Here is a 13,246-nt window from a genome sequence, read left to right on the forward strand (position 1 = left end):
GTGCTCCCTCCGACTGCAGCCCTCACTCCTCTTGCACTGTCCATGGTGCTGAAAACCAACTCTTACAAACCCCAGTCCCCCCTGCGGGCTCGGATTTGTCACATGCGACCCTTCAAGGAACTGCTTCTAATCCACAAGAGTGGTGATTACAGCGGGGTGGAACACCGTTTCCCCCCATGGAGGCTATCGATCCCTTAACGCTTGCAGTATAGGCGGGATATTAAGTTTGTCACATCGATTGGAATGGAGTTCAATGGAAGTTATATGTAACCGGTGGTCTTTTCCTCTACGTTGTGTGGATTTTATGGAACATGACCGACACCATGGATTGCTCAGCTGCACTTTACTGACTGATAACGCAGAGATAACAAACGTTGTCAAAATTGTTCTGCCATCATCAAGCCTCTCTCCCGTTATCGTGGACGAATGGGCGTTACATAGGACAACACAGTGAAATATCTATCAATCAATCAATCAAAGTTTACTTGTATAGCCCTAAATCACGAGTGTCTCAAAGGGCTGCACAAGCCAGAACGACGTACTCGGCTCAGATGCCACATCAGGGCAAGAAAACCTTGGAGGGGACCACAGATGTCGAGTAGATCTTTAGTACTCGAGTGAGTTTTTACTTGCCCTTATGTGGGCTCTGTACCGAGGATGTCGTTGTGGCTTGTGCAGCCCTTTGAGACACTTGTGATTTAGGGCTATATAAATAAACATTGATTGATTGATTGAGATCTGGCATAATAGTGTGAGAGTCCAGTCCAGGGGTCAGGAACCTTTTTGGCTGAGAGAGCCATGAAAGCCAAATATTTTAAAATGTATTTCCGTGAGAGCCATATATTATTTTTTTAACACTGAATACAACTAAATGCGTGCATTTTTAAGTAAGACCAACATTTAGTAGAGTACAATAAGTTTCTTATTATTTTTAATAACATTGTTATTCTGAAGCTAACCAATAATAAATTAAATACTTTTTACCATTAATGCGACTTCTTAAACAGGTGCGAAATCGGATGGATGGATTAAAATGCATGAGAATGTTTTATATTTTGAACGTTATTTTTAACACTGTGATTATCAGCGGAATTCTTAATTACTTATTGTGTTAAAGGGGAACATTATCACAATTTCAGAAGGGTTAAAACCATTAAAAATCAGTTCCCAGTGGCTTATTTTTTTTTCGAAGGTTTTTTTCAAAATTTTACCCATCACGCAATATCCCTAAAAAAAGCTTCAAAGTGCCTGATTTTAACCATCGTTATAAACACCCGTCCATTTTCCTGTGACGTCACATAGTGAAGCCAACACAAACAAACATGGCGGAAAGAACAGCAAGGTATAGCGACATTAGCTCGGATTCAGACTCGGATTTCAGCGGCTTAAGCGATTCAACAGATTACGCATGTATTGAAACGGATGGTTGTAGTGTGGAGGCAGGTAGCGAAAATGAAATTGAATAAGAAGAAACTGAAGCTATTGAGCCATATCGGTTTGAACCGTATGCAAGCGAAACCGACGAAAACGACACGACAGCCAGCGACACGAGAGAAAGCGAAGACAAATTTGGCGATCGCCTTCTAACCAACGATTGGTATGTGTTTGTTTGGCATTAAAGGAAACTAACAACTATGAACTAGGTTTACAGCATATGAAATACATTTGGCAACAACATGCACTTTGAGAGTGCAGACAGCCCATTTCAGGCGCGCTAAGAACATATATTTTTCCACGATTTCAGCACTCAGGTTAACCATACCTAAATAGACACAAAATACTGCATTACACAAGACTACCCGAATGTACTCGAATGATTGAAAAAAATTAATGTTTTTATGCTAAATTATTGGTAAACGCAGTTTATGTATAATCATTTACGTAACACCGCGAGTAATGAATAAAGTTTTCATCAATTAATATATTCTGTAGACATACCCTCATCCGCTCTCTTTTCCTGAAAGCTAATCTGTCCAGTTTTGGAGTTGATGTCAGCATCTGCTTTGAGTGTCGCAGGATATCCACACATTCTTGCCATCTCTGTCGTAGCATAGCTTTCGTCGGTAAAGTGTGCGGAACAAACGACTGACCATTTCGTCAGCTTTCCCCACACCCTCGTATTTTGAACAAATTTCGTCCAATTTCTTGCCACTTCCGCATCTTTGGGCCACTGGTGCAACTTGAATCCGTCCCTGTTCGTGTTGTTACACCCTCCGACAACACACCGACGAAAGTGAGAAAATGGCGGATTGCTTCCCGATGTGTTGTGACGTCATCGCTCCGAGAGCGAATAATAGAAAGGCGTTTAATTCGCCAAAATTCACCCATTTAGAGTTCGGAAATCGGTTAAAAAAATATATGGTATTTTTTCTGCAACATCAAGGTATATATTGACGCTTACATAGGTCTGGTGATCATGTTCCCCTTGAAACAATGTCAGCTAAGATTTATCTGAGAGCCAGATGCAGTCATCAAAAGAGCCACATCTGGCTCGAGAGCCATAGGTTCCCTACCCCTGGTCCAGTCCATAGTGGATCGAGCATAATAGTGTTACTAATAAAAACATACATGATAATACAAATAATACAAACATTGTCAATATTGTCCTGCCATCGTCGAGCCCCCACGCAAATATAATACAGAACAAAAAAAAGTGAACTTAAAGTTCCTAACAGGACGATGCACTTTTCTGTCGTGGCGTGGACGCCTACCTCTCCCGTTATCGTGGACAAAAGGGAAGTGGGAAGGCGTGTCCAACGCGTATAAAAAGACAGGTGTCACAGCAATTATTGCAGTAGGAGGGACAACGAGACAATGGTTCCACATCGACAAAACATTCATGTAACTTACACATTTTGTGTAATCATAACAATAATGAAACATTATAAATTACATTATTTACATGACATATAGCCCACTTTTACCACATGGGGGGGCCTTCTATGACCCCCGTTATCTCTCACACGTTTGCACTATTCGCAAACCCACAAAGCGCACATAGATTTAGTATGCGTCACACACACACACACACACACACGCACACACAATTAAAGCACAGTGGGGACAACAAAACAAGACCCCGAGGAACTCGAACAGTCTAAACGGTCTCCGTTGGACTGATCCCATTGCAAGCGGTTTACCTGCGATAAGCACTATTAACACCTCCTGCACGGCGTAAAAAAAAAATTAAAAAAAATGTGATAATAGAAAAGTAGTCGTTAAAAATGACGCACCCTCGACGGTACGGGCAACAGTGCACATGCAGTTGTTGTTTTCCCTACCTTTGCAGACGAGCGAGTATCCATTATGTGTCACCGCAGGCTCGAGTGACGTGAATTGCCGCCCAGGTCCGGGGCTACAGCCGCTCCCTTCCATCCATTTACTCAATCCGGGATCCGAACTGCAGAACTGCGAGCCGCCTATGATCCACCGGGATTGTATCTTCCTCGCTCCTTGTCCGTGGGGGGTGGGAGGAGGGGGGGAAATGTCGCCGGTGGATATTCGGATGCGGTGAAAGCTTCACTTGCTGCGCGCCAACCTGCGTATTTGTCGTTTCCCCTTGAAGTAAAAATAACTTGCAGGGTGTGTGTGTGTGTGTGTGTGTGTGTGTGTGTGTGTGTGTGTGTGTGAGGGGGGGGGGGGGGGGGCGCTCTGCTGGAAATTTCCAAACGTTCTCTCAGTGTTGCTACACAGCAATTATTCTTCTTTTTTTTGTTGTTGTTGGTTTTTTTTGTTTAAATGTTCTCGGCGAAATGCTTTCCCTCCTCGTTGCTGCTAACCGTCCGTCCGAAAGTTAAACGCCAATTGTCATCGCGGATTCCAGAGATGAGAGAAGTTCTAGTTGAAGGGGCTTCGCGGTATAAAAGCAAGGTGACACACTTGGGACGATCAGGCAAAAAAAAAAAAAAAAAAAAGACAGGTCAGTCTTGCACAGGAGCGCATTAACGCAAACAGACACTTGGAGGATGAGGAGGAGGGGGAGGGGGGGAGTGCGCAATGGGTGTGCGTAAAAGAGCCGGTTGGGCTGCAAACTCCCGCAGCCTGCAGTGTCGTGCTGTGTGCAGGAGATTAAGGACCAACCACGGATTAGTGCCTTCTTAGTGCTATTTAGCATTCACAGGGACAAGTAGCCTATCAGGTACATACACTATTAGGTACACACACAAAACCCTAAACTCCACTAGAATTGTTGTTGTTGTGACTTATGTATTAATTGCCTACTGTAATTGTCTTCATTTCCTTTTTTTTTTTTACTCCCCATTATACTCACGTGGTTCTACTGTCTGGCGCAAGTTGATAATTCATTTAAAAGTTTAATTAAGCGCCCAAATATGGTTGCTAACCTCTTATTGAACTAAGAAAATACTCATTCCGATTAAGAGTCTAAGAGCCCCCCTGGCAAGGACTGTAAGTAGCACAGTTAGCAGCAGTCATAATGAATACACGCCTGGAACACTGTGTGCATCTCCAAAGTATCCACAGTGCTTCACTTTTATCACATTTTGTTATTTTACAGCATTAATAAATTCATTTGTGTCCTCAAAATTCTATGCACAATACCCCAGAATGTATTAAAAATTAAAACAATATTATGTACATACTGTAAGTATTCACAGCTTTTTCTCAATATATTGTTGAAGCACCATTTGTTATTTGTTTACGTTTTATGTCAACCCCCTCCACACCCCACCCCACAGATTGTAAATAATGTAAATAATTCAATGTATATACTCTGATGTAGAGCTGCAACTAACGATTCATTTGATAATCGATTATTACTACGATTAATCGATTAATAATCGGATAAAAGAGACAAACTACATTTCTATACTTTCCAGTATTTTATTGAAAAAAACCAGCATACTGGCGCCATGTTCTTTCAGCTTGCCAAATAAAACAAGGAAAATGTCACAAAAATTAATTTAAGAAACTACGCCCTGACAGCCCCACAAAAGAGGACATGTCGGAGTTTCTTAAATGCCTCAAATGTCCGGCGTTTTGAGTATTGTTTACACAACGTGCAGTACGCTACTTAATATGTCCGTGTGGAAACTCGTTCGGTACACTTCCGCACCGAAACGAAACCCCCATACCGAAACGTTTCGATACAAATACACGTACCGTTACACCCGTATTATTTTGATTATTGTTTCTCAGCTGTTTGTAAATGTTGCAGTTTATAAATAAAGGTTAAAAAAAAAAAAAAAAAAAAACGTATCCTCAGCACATGCGCATAGCATAAATCCAACGAATCGATGACTAAATTAATCGCCAACTATTTTTATAATCGATTTTAATCGATTTAATCGATTAGTTGTTGCAGCCCTACTCTGATGATTAACTTGTGTGATGACTGTATTATACTGATAGTATATATTTGTACCATAAATGGATTAACGTGGAACCCGACTTAAACAAGTTGAAGAACTTATTCGGGTGTTACCATTTAGTGGTCAATTGTACGGAATATGTACTGTACTGTGCAATCTACTAATAAAAGTTTCAATCAATCAATCAATTATTGGCTTCGTTATGTTTCAGCACCGCTGTTTTGTGTCTCTTTGATTGCCATGGTTATATATTGTTTTCACCTGCCTCCATACTTGCCAACCCTCCCAGATTTTCCGGGATACTCCCGAAATTCAGCGCCTATCCCGAAAACCTCCCGGGACAAATTTTCTCCCGAAAATCTCCCGAAATTCAGGCGGAGCTGGAGGCCACGCCGCCTCCAGCTTCATGCAGGCCTGAGGGAGGTGTCGACAGCCTGTTTTCATGTCCGCTTTCCCACAATATAAACAGCGTGCCTGCCCAATCACGTTATAACTGTAGAATGATCGAGAGCGAGTTCTTGGTTTCTTATGTGGGTTTATTGTTAGGCAGTTTCATTAACGTCCTCCCAGCGCGGTAACAACACACAACAACAGCAGTCACGTTTTCGTCTACCGTAAAGCAATTCGTCTGCCGTAAACAGCAATGTTGTGACACTCTTAAACAGGACAATACTGCCATCTACTGTACATGCATATGTGACAATAAAGTCTAGGGCTTTTAGAGAGTGCAGTGCACAACTGCGCACACAACAAAGAGACGAAGCAGAATGCATCATCAGAGGGTGTTTAGCATGGTTAGAAAAATAGTGACAGAGAATAGAACAAGGATGGACAATTCAACCCTTAACCCAACAATGAGTAGATGAGTGTTATGTGTGTGTATATGTGTAAATAAATGAACACTGAAATTCAAGTATGTCTCTTATATGTATATATATATATATATATATATATATATATATATATATATATATATATATATACATAATAAATATATATATATCAAGTATTTCTTATATATATATATATATATATATATATATATATATATATATATATATATATATATATATATATATATATATACCTTGAGACCTTGAGACCTCCGATTTCGGGAGGTGGAGGGCGTGGTCGGGGTGGGGGGCGTGGCTGGAGGCGTGGTTAAGAGGGGAGGAGTATATTTACAGCTAGAATTCACCAAGTCAAGTATTTCATATATATATATATATATATATATATATATATATATATATATATATATATATATAGAAATATATATATATATATATATATATATATATAGAAATCGGAGGTCTCAAGGTTGGCAAGTATGCCTGCCTCTGATTAGTGTTCGGTACGCTCACCTGTTCCCGGGCACTAATCAGAGCGCTATTTAGTCCTGCCTGTCGCTTCACTCAGTCTGGTGCTTTTGTTTGCTTCTATGCAATGAGTTACGACGTCTACACATTTTACTCCTGAGCTAACTTTTGCCCTGTTCATGTGCTTAGCTTTTCCTGTTTGCTACTCAGGTAGCTTCCCGTGCTATAGGCACATTTGTTTTGTTTATTTTGTGTTTTGTATGTTTCACGAAGAATACATCATTCTTCTTACCTGCAAGCTGCTTGCTGTCGTTCCTGGAAAGACGACCTCCCGGCATCAACATGCCTCGACACTGTTACACCTTTGGCAGGAATTACAGCCACAAGTCTTTTTAAATACAATGGTACATGCTAATTGGCACCCATATCTTTGGGCAGTTTCGCCCATTCCTCTTTGCAACACCTCTCAAGCTCCATAATGTTCGTTAGGAAGTGTCAGGGCACAGCCATTTCCAGATCTCTCCACAGATGTTCAATCAGATTCAAGTCTGGGCTCTGGCTGGGCCACTCAAGGACGTTTACAGCGTTGTCCTGAAGACGTTACTTTGATATCTTGGCTGTGTGCTTAGGGTCGTCGTCCTGCTGAAAGATGAACCGTCGCCCCGGTCTGAGTTCAGGGGAACTTTGGAGCAGGTTTTTTTTCAGGATGTCTCTGTGATGATCTGGCAGCTCTGCAGCCGCCTGTCTGTTGCAGCGCCTGGTTTCTGGGCCATGGGGCAGAGCCACCTGATACTCATTCCCTTCTTACTACGTAAGTTCTCCAGTCCATATACTGGCCGCTAGTATGGTTCACCCTTCCAGTCATGTTCATCTCCTCTGCTTTGGCTCCACTCATGCTTCTCGTTTTCCAGTGGCTCCTGTGTTAACTGTTCCCTTGCCACACCTTTTGTGTGTATTTTCTGTTTTTCCCACACCGTTTGTGTGCTTCATTGGTTAATTTTCCTTTCCCCTTTTTGAGTGCTCCATCCATCCATTTTCTACCGCTTGTCCCTTTTGGGGTGGCAGGGGGTGCTGGAGCCTATCTCAGCTGCATTCGGGCGGTAGGCGGGGTACACCCTGGACAAGTCGCCACCTCATCACAGGGCCAACACAGATAGAAAGACAACATTGACACTCACATTCACACACTAGGGCCAATTTAGTGTTGCCAATCAACCTATCCCCAGGTGCATGTCTTTGGAGGTGGGAGGAAGCCGGAGTACCCGGAGGGTACCCACACAGTCACGGGGAGAACATGCAAACTCCACACAGAAAGATCCCGAGCCTAAACTCAGGACTACTCAGGACCTTTGTATTGTGAGGCACATGCACTAACCCTTGTCCACCGTGCTGCCCATTTTTGAGTGCTCTTTTGTTGTTATTGTTATCATTTTTGGCTCTGCGTTGGGGACATACTACGGCTAGTGACCAAGTGGTTAGAGTGTCCGACCTGAGATCGGTAGGTTGTGGGTTCAAACCCTGGCCGAGTCATACCAAAGACCATAAAAAATGGGACCCATTACCTCCCTGCTTGGCACTCAGCATCAAGGGTTGGAATTGGGGGTTAAATCACCAAAAGTGATTCCCGGGCGTGACACCGCTGCTGCCCACTGCTCCCCTCACCTTCCAGGGGGTGATCAAGGGGATGGGTCAAATGCAGAGGACAAATTTCACCACACCTAGTGTGTGTGTGACAATCATTGGTACTTTAACTTTAACTTAACTAAGCAGATTGTGACAGTCTCTGTACATTGCTGCATTCATCTTTCCCTCTATCCTGACTAGCCTTTTAGTTCCTGCCGCCGAAAAACATCCCCACAGCATGATGCTGCCACCACCATACTTCACTGTAAGGATGGTATTGGCCTAGTGATGGCGGTGCCTTGTTTTCTCCAAACATGATGCCTGGCTTTCACGCAAAATGATTCAATCTTTGTCTCATCAGACCAAAGAATGTTGTTTCTTATGGTCTGAGAGTCTTTCAGATCTATTTTGGCAAACTTTTACTAAGAAATGGCTACCCTACAACTTGGATGAACTTGGTACTCATCACTCGTCTCAACAGGTCTAATTCCCGTCATTATGTTATTGGTTTGCTAGCATTTATAAGAGTACTGGTTTCATTTTGTATCAGATAAATGTATTAATTTAAATGTTGCAAGATACTTACATGTGGTGGCAGCTCATCTTCAGAAATGTTTGGGGGGGAGCCGCCAGGTATTTCCTGGTTTTGTGAGGTTGATGATGTCATCACAGACAACATCAGATCATACAAACTCACAGGGGGTAGTTTGTTTTCTGTTTAGATTAATCTTAGGTCGGTTCAGAGAGATATGAAGGTTAGATAGCAATAGTATCTTTGGGTTCCTTTATTTTAACACTCTGACGACACGCTATTGTAAACTACCTGTTTGATGTGTAAATATGTTACATTATGTTGGTAAGCAAACCTGTGAGCAACAGTGGCACATGCCAGGTAGTATTGGAAGTCATATAAAAGAGCATAAAACTTATGTGCGTGGGCCATTTTGTTGTGAACAATTCAGACGTGCTGATGCCAAATACATGCTTTCCTTCCTTGATTTGAGTGAGTAAGATTCTTTGCTTCCGCAGAAATCAATGGTAAACTTTTACAACTGTGCCATTAGCAGTGTCCTCACTTACGGCTTTTTAGTGTGGTTTGCTAGCTGCACTAAAGCGAACCAACAGGCCCTCCAGCGAGTGGTTAAAGCGGCGGGGAAAATTACAAGGACGATACTCCCAGAGATGAGTGCCATGTACACAACTCGCGAGTACACAACATCCTGAAGGACAGATACCACCCAGGACATGGCCTCTTCAACCTGCTACCCTCTGGAAGGAGGTATAGATCGATTCACGCCAGGACCACCAGAATGTCTCACAGTCTGTATCCCCAGGCTGTGAGACTGCTAAATGAACAGCCTGCCTCTTTGCTGCCCCGGACCATCTTATTACCTCACTCTTCACCACCTCAAAAATTGTGCTCTGGACATTGCATTGCTGCAATATCAACGTAACACCCATCAGACATCCGACTGTTCCCACTCCCACATCCCTCTATTCGCCATCTTCCTAACAATGCTAAAATGTAAACTATGGTCAACCTGCACTTCAATGCAGTTTCTATGCCGCTGGACAAAGCTCAAACAAAATCTTGTTGACATGTATGACTTAAGTGTTATTATGACAATGACAATAAAGGAATTGATTGATTTATTGATTGATTGATTGATTGATTTGAGGGGGCGACTTGTCCAGGGTGTACCCCGCCTTCCGCCCGAATGCAGCTGAGATAGGCTCCAGCGCCCCCGCGACCCCAAAAGGGACAAGCGGTAGGAAATGGATGGATGGAAGGAGCTACTTAGATTTTTTGTTCGGATTTACACGTGTTTAAGACATGCTTTGTCAATAGACACGTCACACTTCCAACAAACTGAAAGTCTGTCTTCCTATCATTTGGCCGTCGGACGCCACATTACAACACAACTGATTGGTGGATTGCTGCAGAGATGGTTGTCCTTCTGGAAGGTTCTCCTCTCTCTACAAAGGAATGCTGTAGCTCTGACAGAGTGACCTCTTTGGTCACCTCCCTGACTAGGGTCTTTCTCCCCCGATCGCTCAGTTTAAAGGGCCGGAGAGCTTTTGGAAAAGTCCTGGTGGTTCTAAACTTCTTAAATTTACGGATGTTGGAGGCCACTGTTCTTATTGGGACCTTTAAGACAGCAGATATTTTTCTGTACTCTTCCCCAGATATGTGCCTTGAGACAATTCTGTCTCAGAGGTCTACAGACAATTCCTTTGACTATATTCTTGGTCTGTTTTCTGCCATGCACTGGCAAGTGGGGGACCTTATCAATAAACAGGTGTGTGCCTTTACAAAGTAAGTCCAACCAACTGAATTTACCACAGGTGGACTCCAATTGAGCTGTAGGAACAGCTCAAGGATGATCAGTTGAAACAGGATGCACCTGAACTCCCTTTTGAGCTTCATGGCAAAGGCTGTGAATACTTATGCACATGTGATTTTCTTTTTCTTTTTTCTTTTTAGTTAACAAGAAAAATGTTCTAAAAAAAATCGTTTTCATATTATAATTATAAGGTATTGTGTTTATAATTTTGAGGACAAAAAAGAATCGATTCCATTTTGGAATAATGCTGTAACATAACAAAATGAGGAAAAATGTGATGCGCTGTGAACACTTTCCTGATGCACTGTAAATGATATAGAGTCCAGGACTAAAGCCAAAAAAATCTAAATGTGATGTTCTGCATCAAAAAGAATCATACAGTGCAATCTTTACGACCGTATATAATTCTTGAACAGGGTTCATAAATAGAAATGTTTTTATATTGAAGTACACGTCTACATTAGAAACAAAGAAAGTATGAATAATGGTTTCCAGCCTCGACAGAAGTCCATATTTTAGTAAAAGTTTGTACACTTTGAACACAATATAAAGCGCTATAAAGTATTGTATATCAATCAATCATTGCAAGGGCGTGATGAATCAACGTTCTATTTAATAACTCTCTGTGTCTGCCTCCGAGACACACGTCCACATCAAACTAAAAAACTTAAAATGCTTTTAGGTGTCAGGTGTTTCTTTTGCAAATTTGATGACAACAGCTATGTGGAAAAATACTGTGTTACTACTGCTAATGCTAGGAAGTTGTGGACGCAACCACCGATCTTCACTGGTAAGTTAATGATAACTTGACAGTGTCCAATAAGACAGTTAGAACACCAGTGTTAAACTAATAACATGCATCTTTGTGTGTGCTTTCTTTTACTTGATCACATGTAATTCAACTCTATTGGTCTATTGTTTTTGTGACCGTCACGGATTGTCCATAACGAACACCATGTTCAAGCATAAGGGTGTCCATATGTGCACTTGGCACCAGGACACCCTAGGCCGCAGTTCTATGATCGACTTTGTAGTTGTGTCATCGGATTTGCGGCCTCATGTTTTGGACACTCGGGTGAAGAGAGGGGCGGAGCTTTCTACCGATCACCACTTGGTGGTGAGTTGGCTGCGATGGTGGGGGAGGATGCTGGACAGACCTGGCAGGCCCAAACGCATTGTGAGGGTTTGCTGGGAACGTCTGGCAGAGTCTCCTGTCAGAGAGAGTTTCAATTCCCACCTCCGGAAGAACTTTGAACATGTCACGAGGGAGGTGCTGGACATTGAGTCCGAGTGGACCATGTTCCGCACCTCTATTGTCGAGGCGGCTGATTGGAGCTGTGGCCGCAAGGTAGTTGGTGCCTGTCGTGGCGGTAATCCTAGAACCCGTTGGTGGACACCGGCGGTGAGGGATGCCGTCAAGCTGAAGAAAGAGTCCTATCGGGTTCTTTTGGCTCATGGGACTCCTGAGGCAGCGGACAGGTACCGAGAGGCCAAGCGGTGTGCGGCTTCAGCGGTCGCGGAGGCAAAAACTCTGACATGGGAGGAGTTCGGGGAAGCCATGGAAAACGACTTCCGGACGGCTTCGAAGTGATTCTGGACCACCATCCGCCGCCTCAGGAAGGGGAAGCAGTGCACTACCAACACCGTGTATGGTGCGGATGGTGTTCTGTTGACCTCGACTGCGGAAGTTGTGGATCGGTGGAGGGAATACTTCCTCAATCCCACCAACACGTCTTCCTATGAGGAAGCAGTGCCTGGGGAATTTGTGGTGGGCTCTCCTATTTCTGGGGCTGAGGTTGCTGAGGTAGTTAAAAAGCTCCTCGGTGGCAAGGCCCCAGGGGTGGATGAGATCCGCCCGGAGTTCCTTAAGGCTCTGGATGCTGTGGGGCTGTCTTGGTTGACAAGACTCTGCAGCATCGCGTGGACATCGGGGGCAGTACCTTTGGATTGGCAGACCGGGGTGGTGGTTCCTCTCTTTAAAAAGTGGAACCGGAGGGTGTGTTCTAACTATCGTGGGATCACACTCCTCAGCCTTCCCGGTAAGGTCTATTCAGGTGTACTGGAGAGGGGGCTACGCCGGATAGTCGAACCTCGGATTCAGGAGGAACAGTGTGGTTTTCGTCCTGGTCGTGGAACTGTGGACCAGCTCTATACTCTCGGCAGGGTCCTTGAGGGTGCATGGGAGTTTGCCGAACCAGTCTACATGTGCTTTGTGGACTTGGAGAAGGCATTCGACCGTGTCCCTCGGGAAGTCCTGTGGGGAGTGCTCAGAGAGTATGGGGTTTCGGACTGTCTGATTGTGACGGTCCGCTCCCTGTATGATCAGTGTCAGAGCTTGGTTCGCATTGCCGGCAGTAAGTCGGACACATTTCCGGTGAGGGTTGGACTCCGCCAAGGCTGCCCTTTGTCACCGATTCTGTTCATAACTTTTATGGACAGAATTTCTAGGCGCAGTCAAGGCGTTGAGGGGATTCGGTTTGGTGGCTGCAGGATTAGGTCTCTGCTTTTTGCAGATGATGTGGTCCTGATGGCTTCATCCAGCCAGGATCTTCAGCTCTCACTGGATCGGTTCGCAGCTGAGTGTGAAGCGACTGGGATGAGAATCAGCACCTCCAAGTCCGAGTCCATG

General features: G+C 43.7%; 1 protein-coding gene across 1 annotated transcript in view; it reads right to left on the bottom strand.

The window, feature by feature from the left end:
* LOC133611565 (leucine-rich repeat and fibronectin type-III domain-containing protein 2) overlaps window positions 1-3,458 on the bottom strand; it is a 376,941-nt gene extending 373,483 nt beyond the window's left edge. The window contains exon 1 of the mRNA XM_061968459.2: window positions 3,282-3,458. The gene's annotated coding sequence lies outside the window, so the exon portion shown is untranslated. The remainder of the gene's footprint in view (window positions 1-3,281) is intronic.
* Between the last annotated feature and the right edge of the window lie 9,788 nt (window positions 3,459-13,246).

This window comes from Nerophis lumbriciformis, linkage group LG08 (genome assembly GCF_033978685.3).
Source record: "Nerophis lumbriciformis linkage group LG08, RoL_Nlum_v2.1, whole genome shotgun sequence".
NCBI lineage: Eukaryota > Metazoa > Chordata > Actinopteri > Syngnathiformes > Syngnathidae > Nerophis > Nerophis lumbriciformis.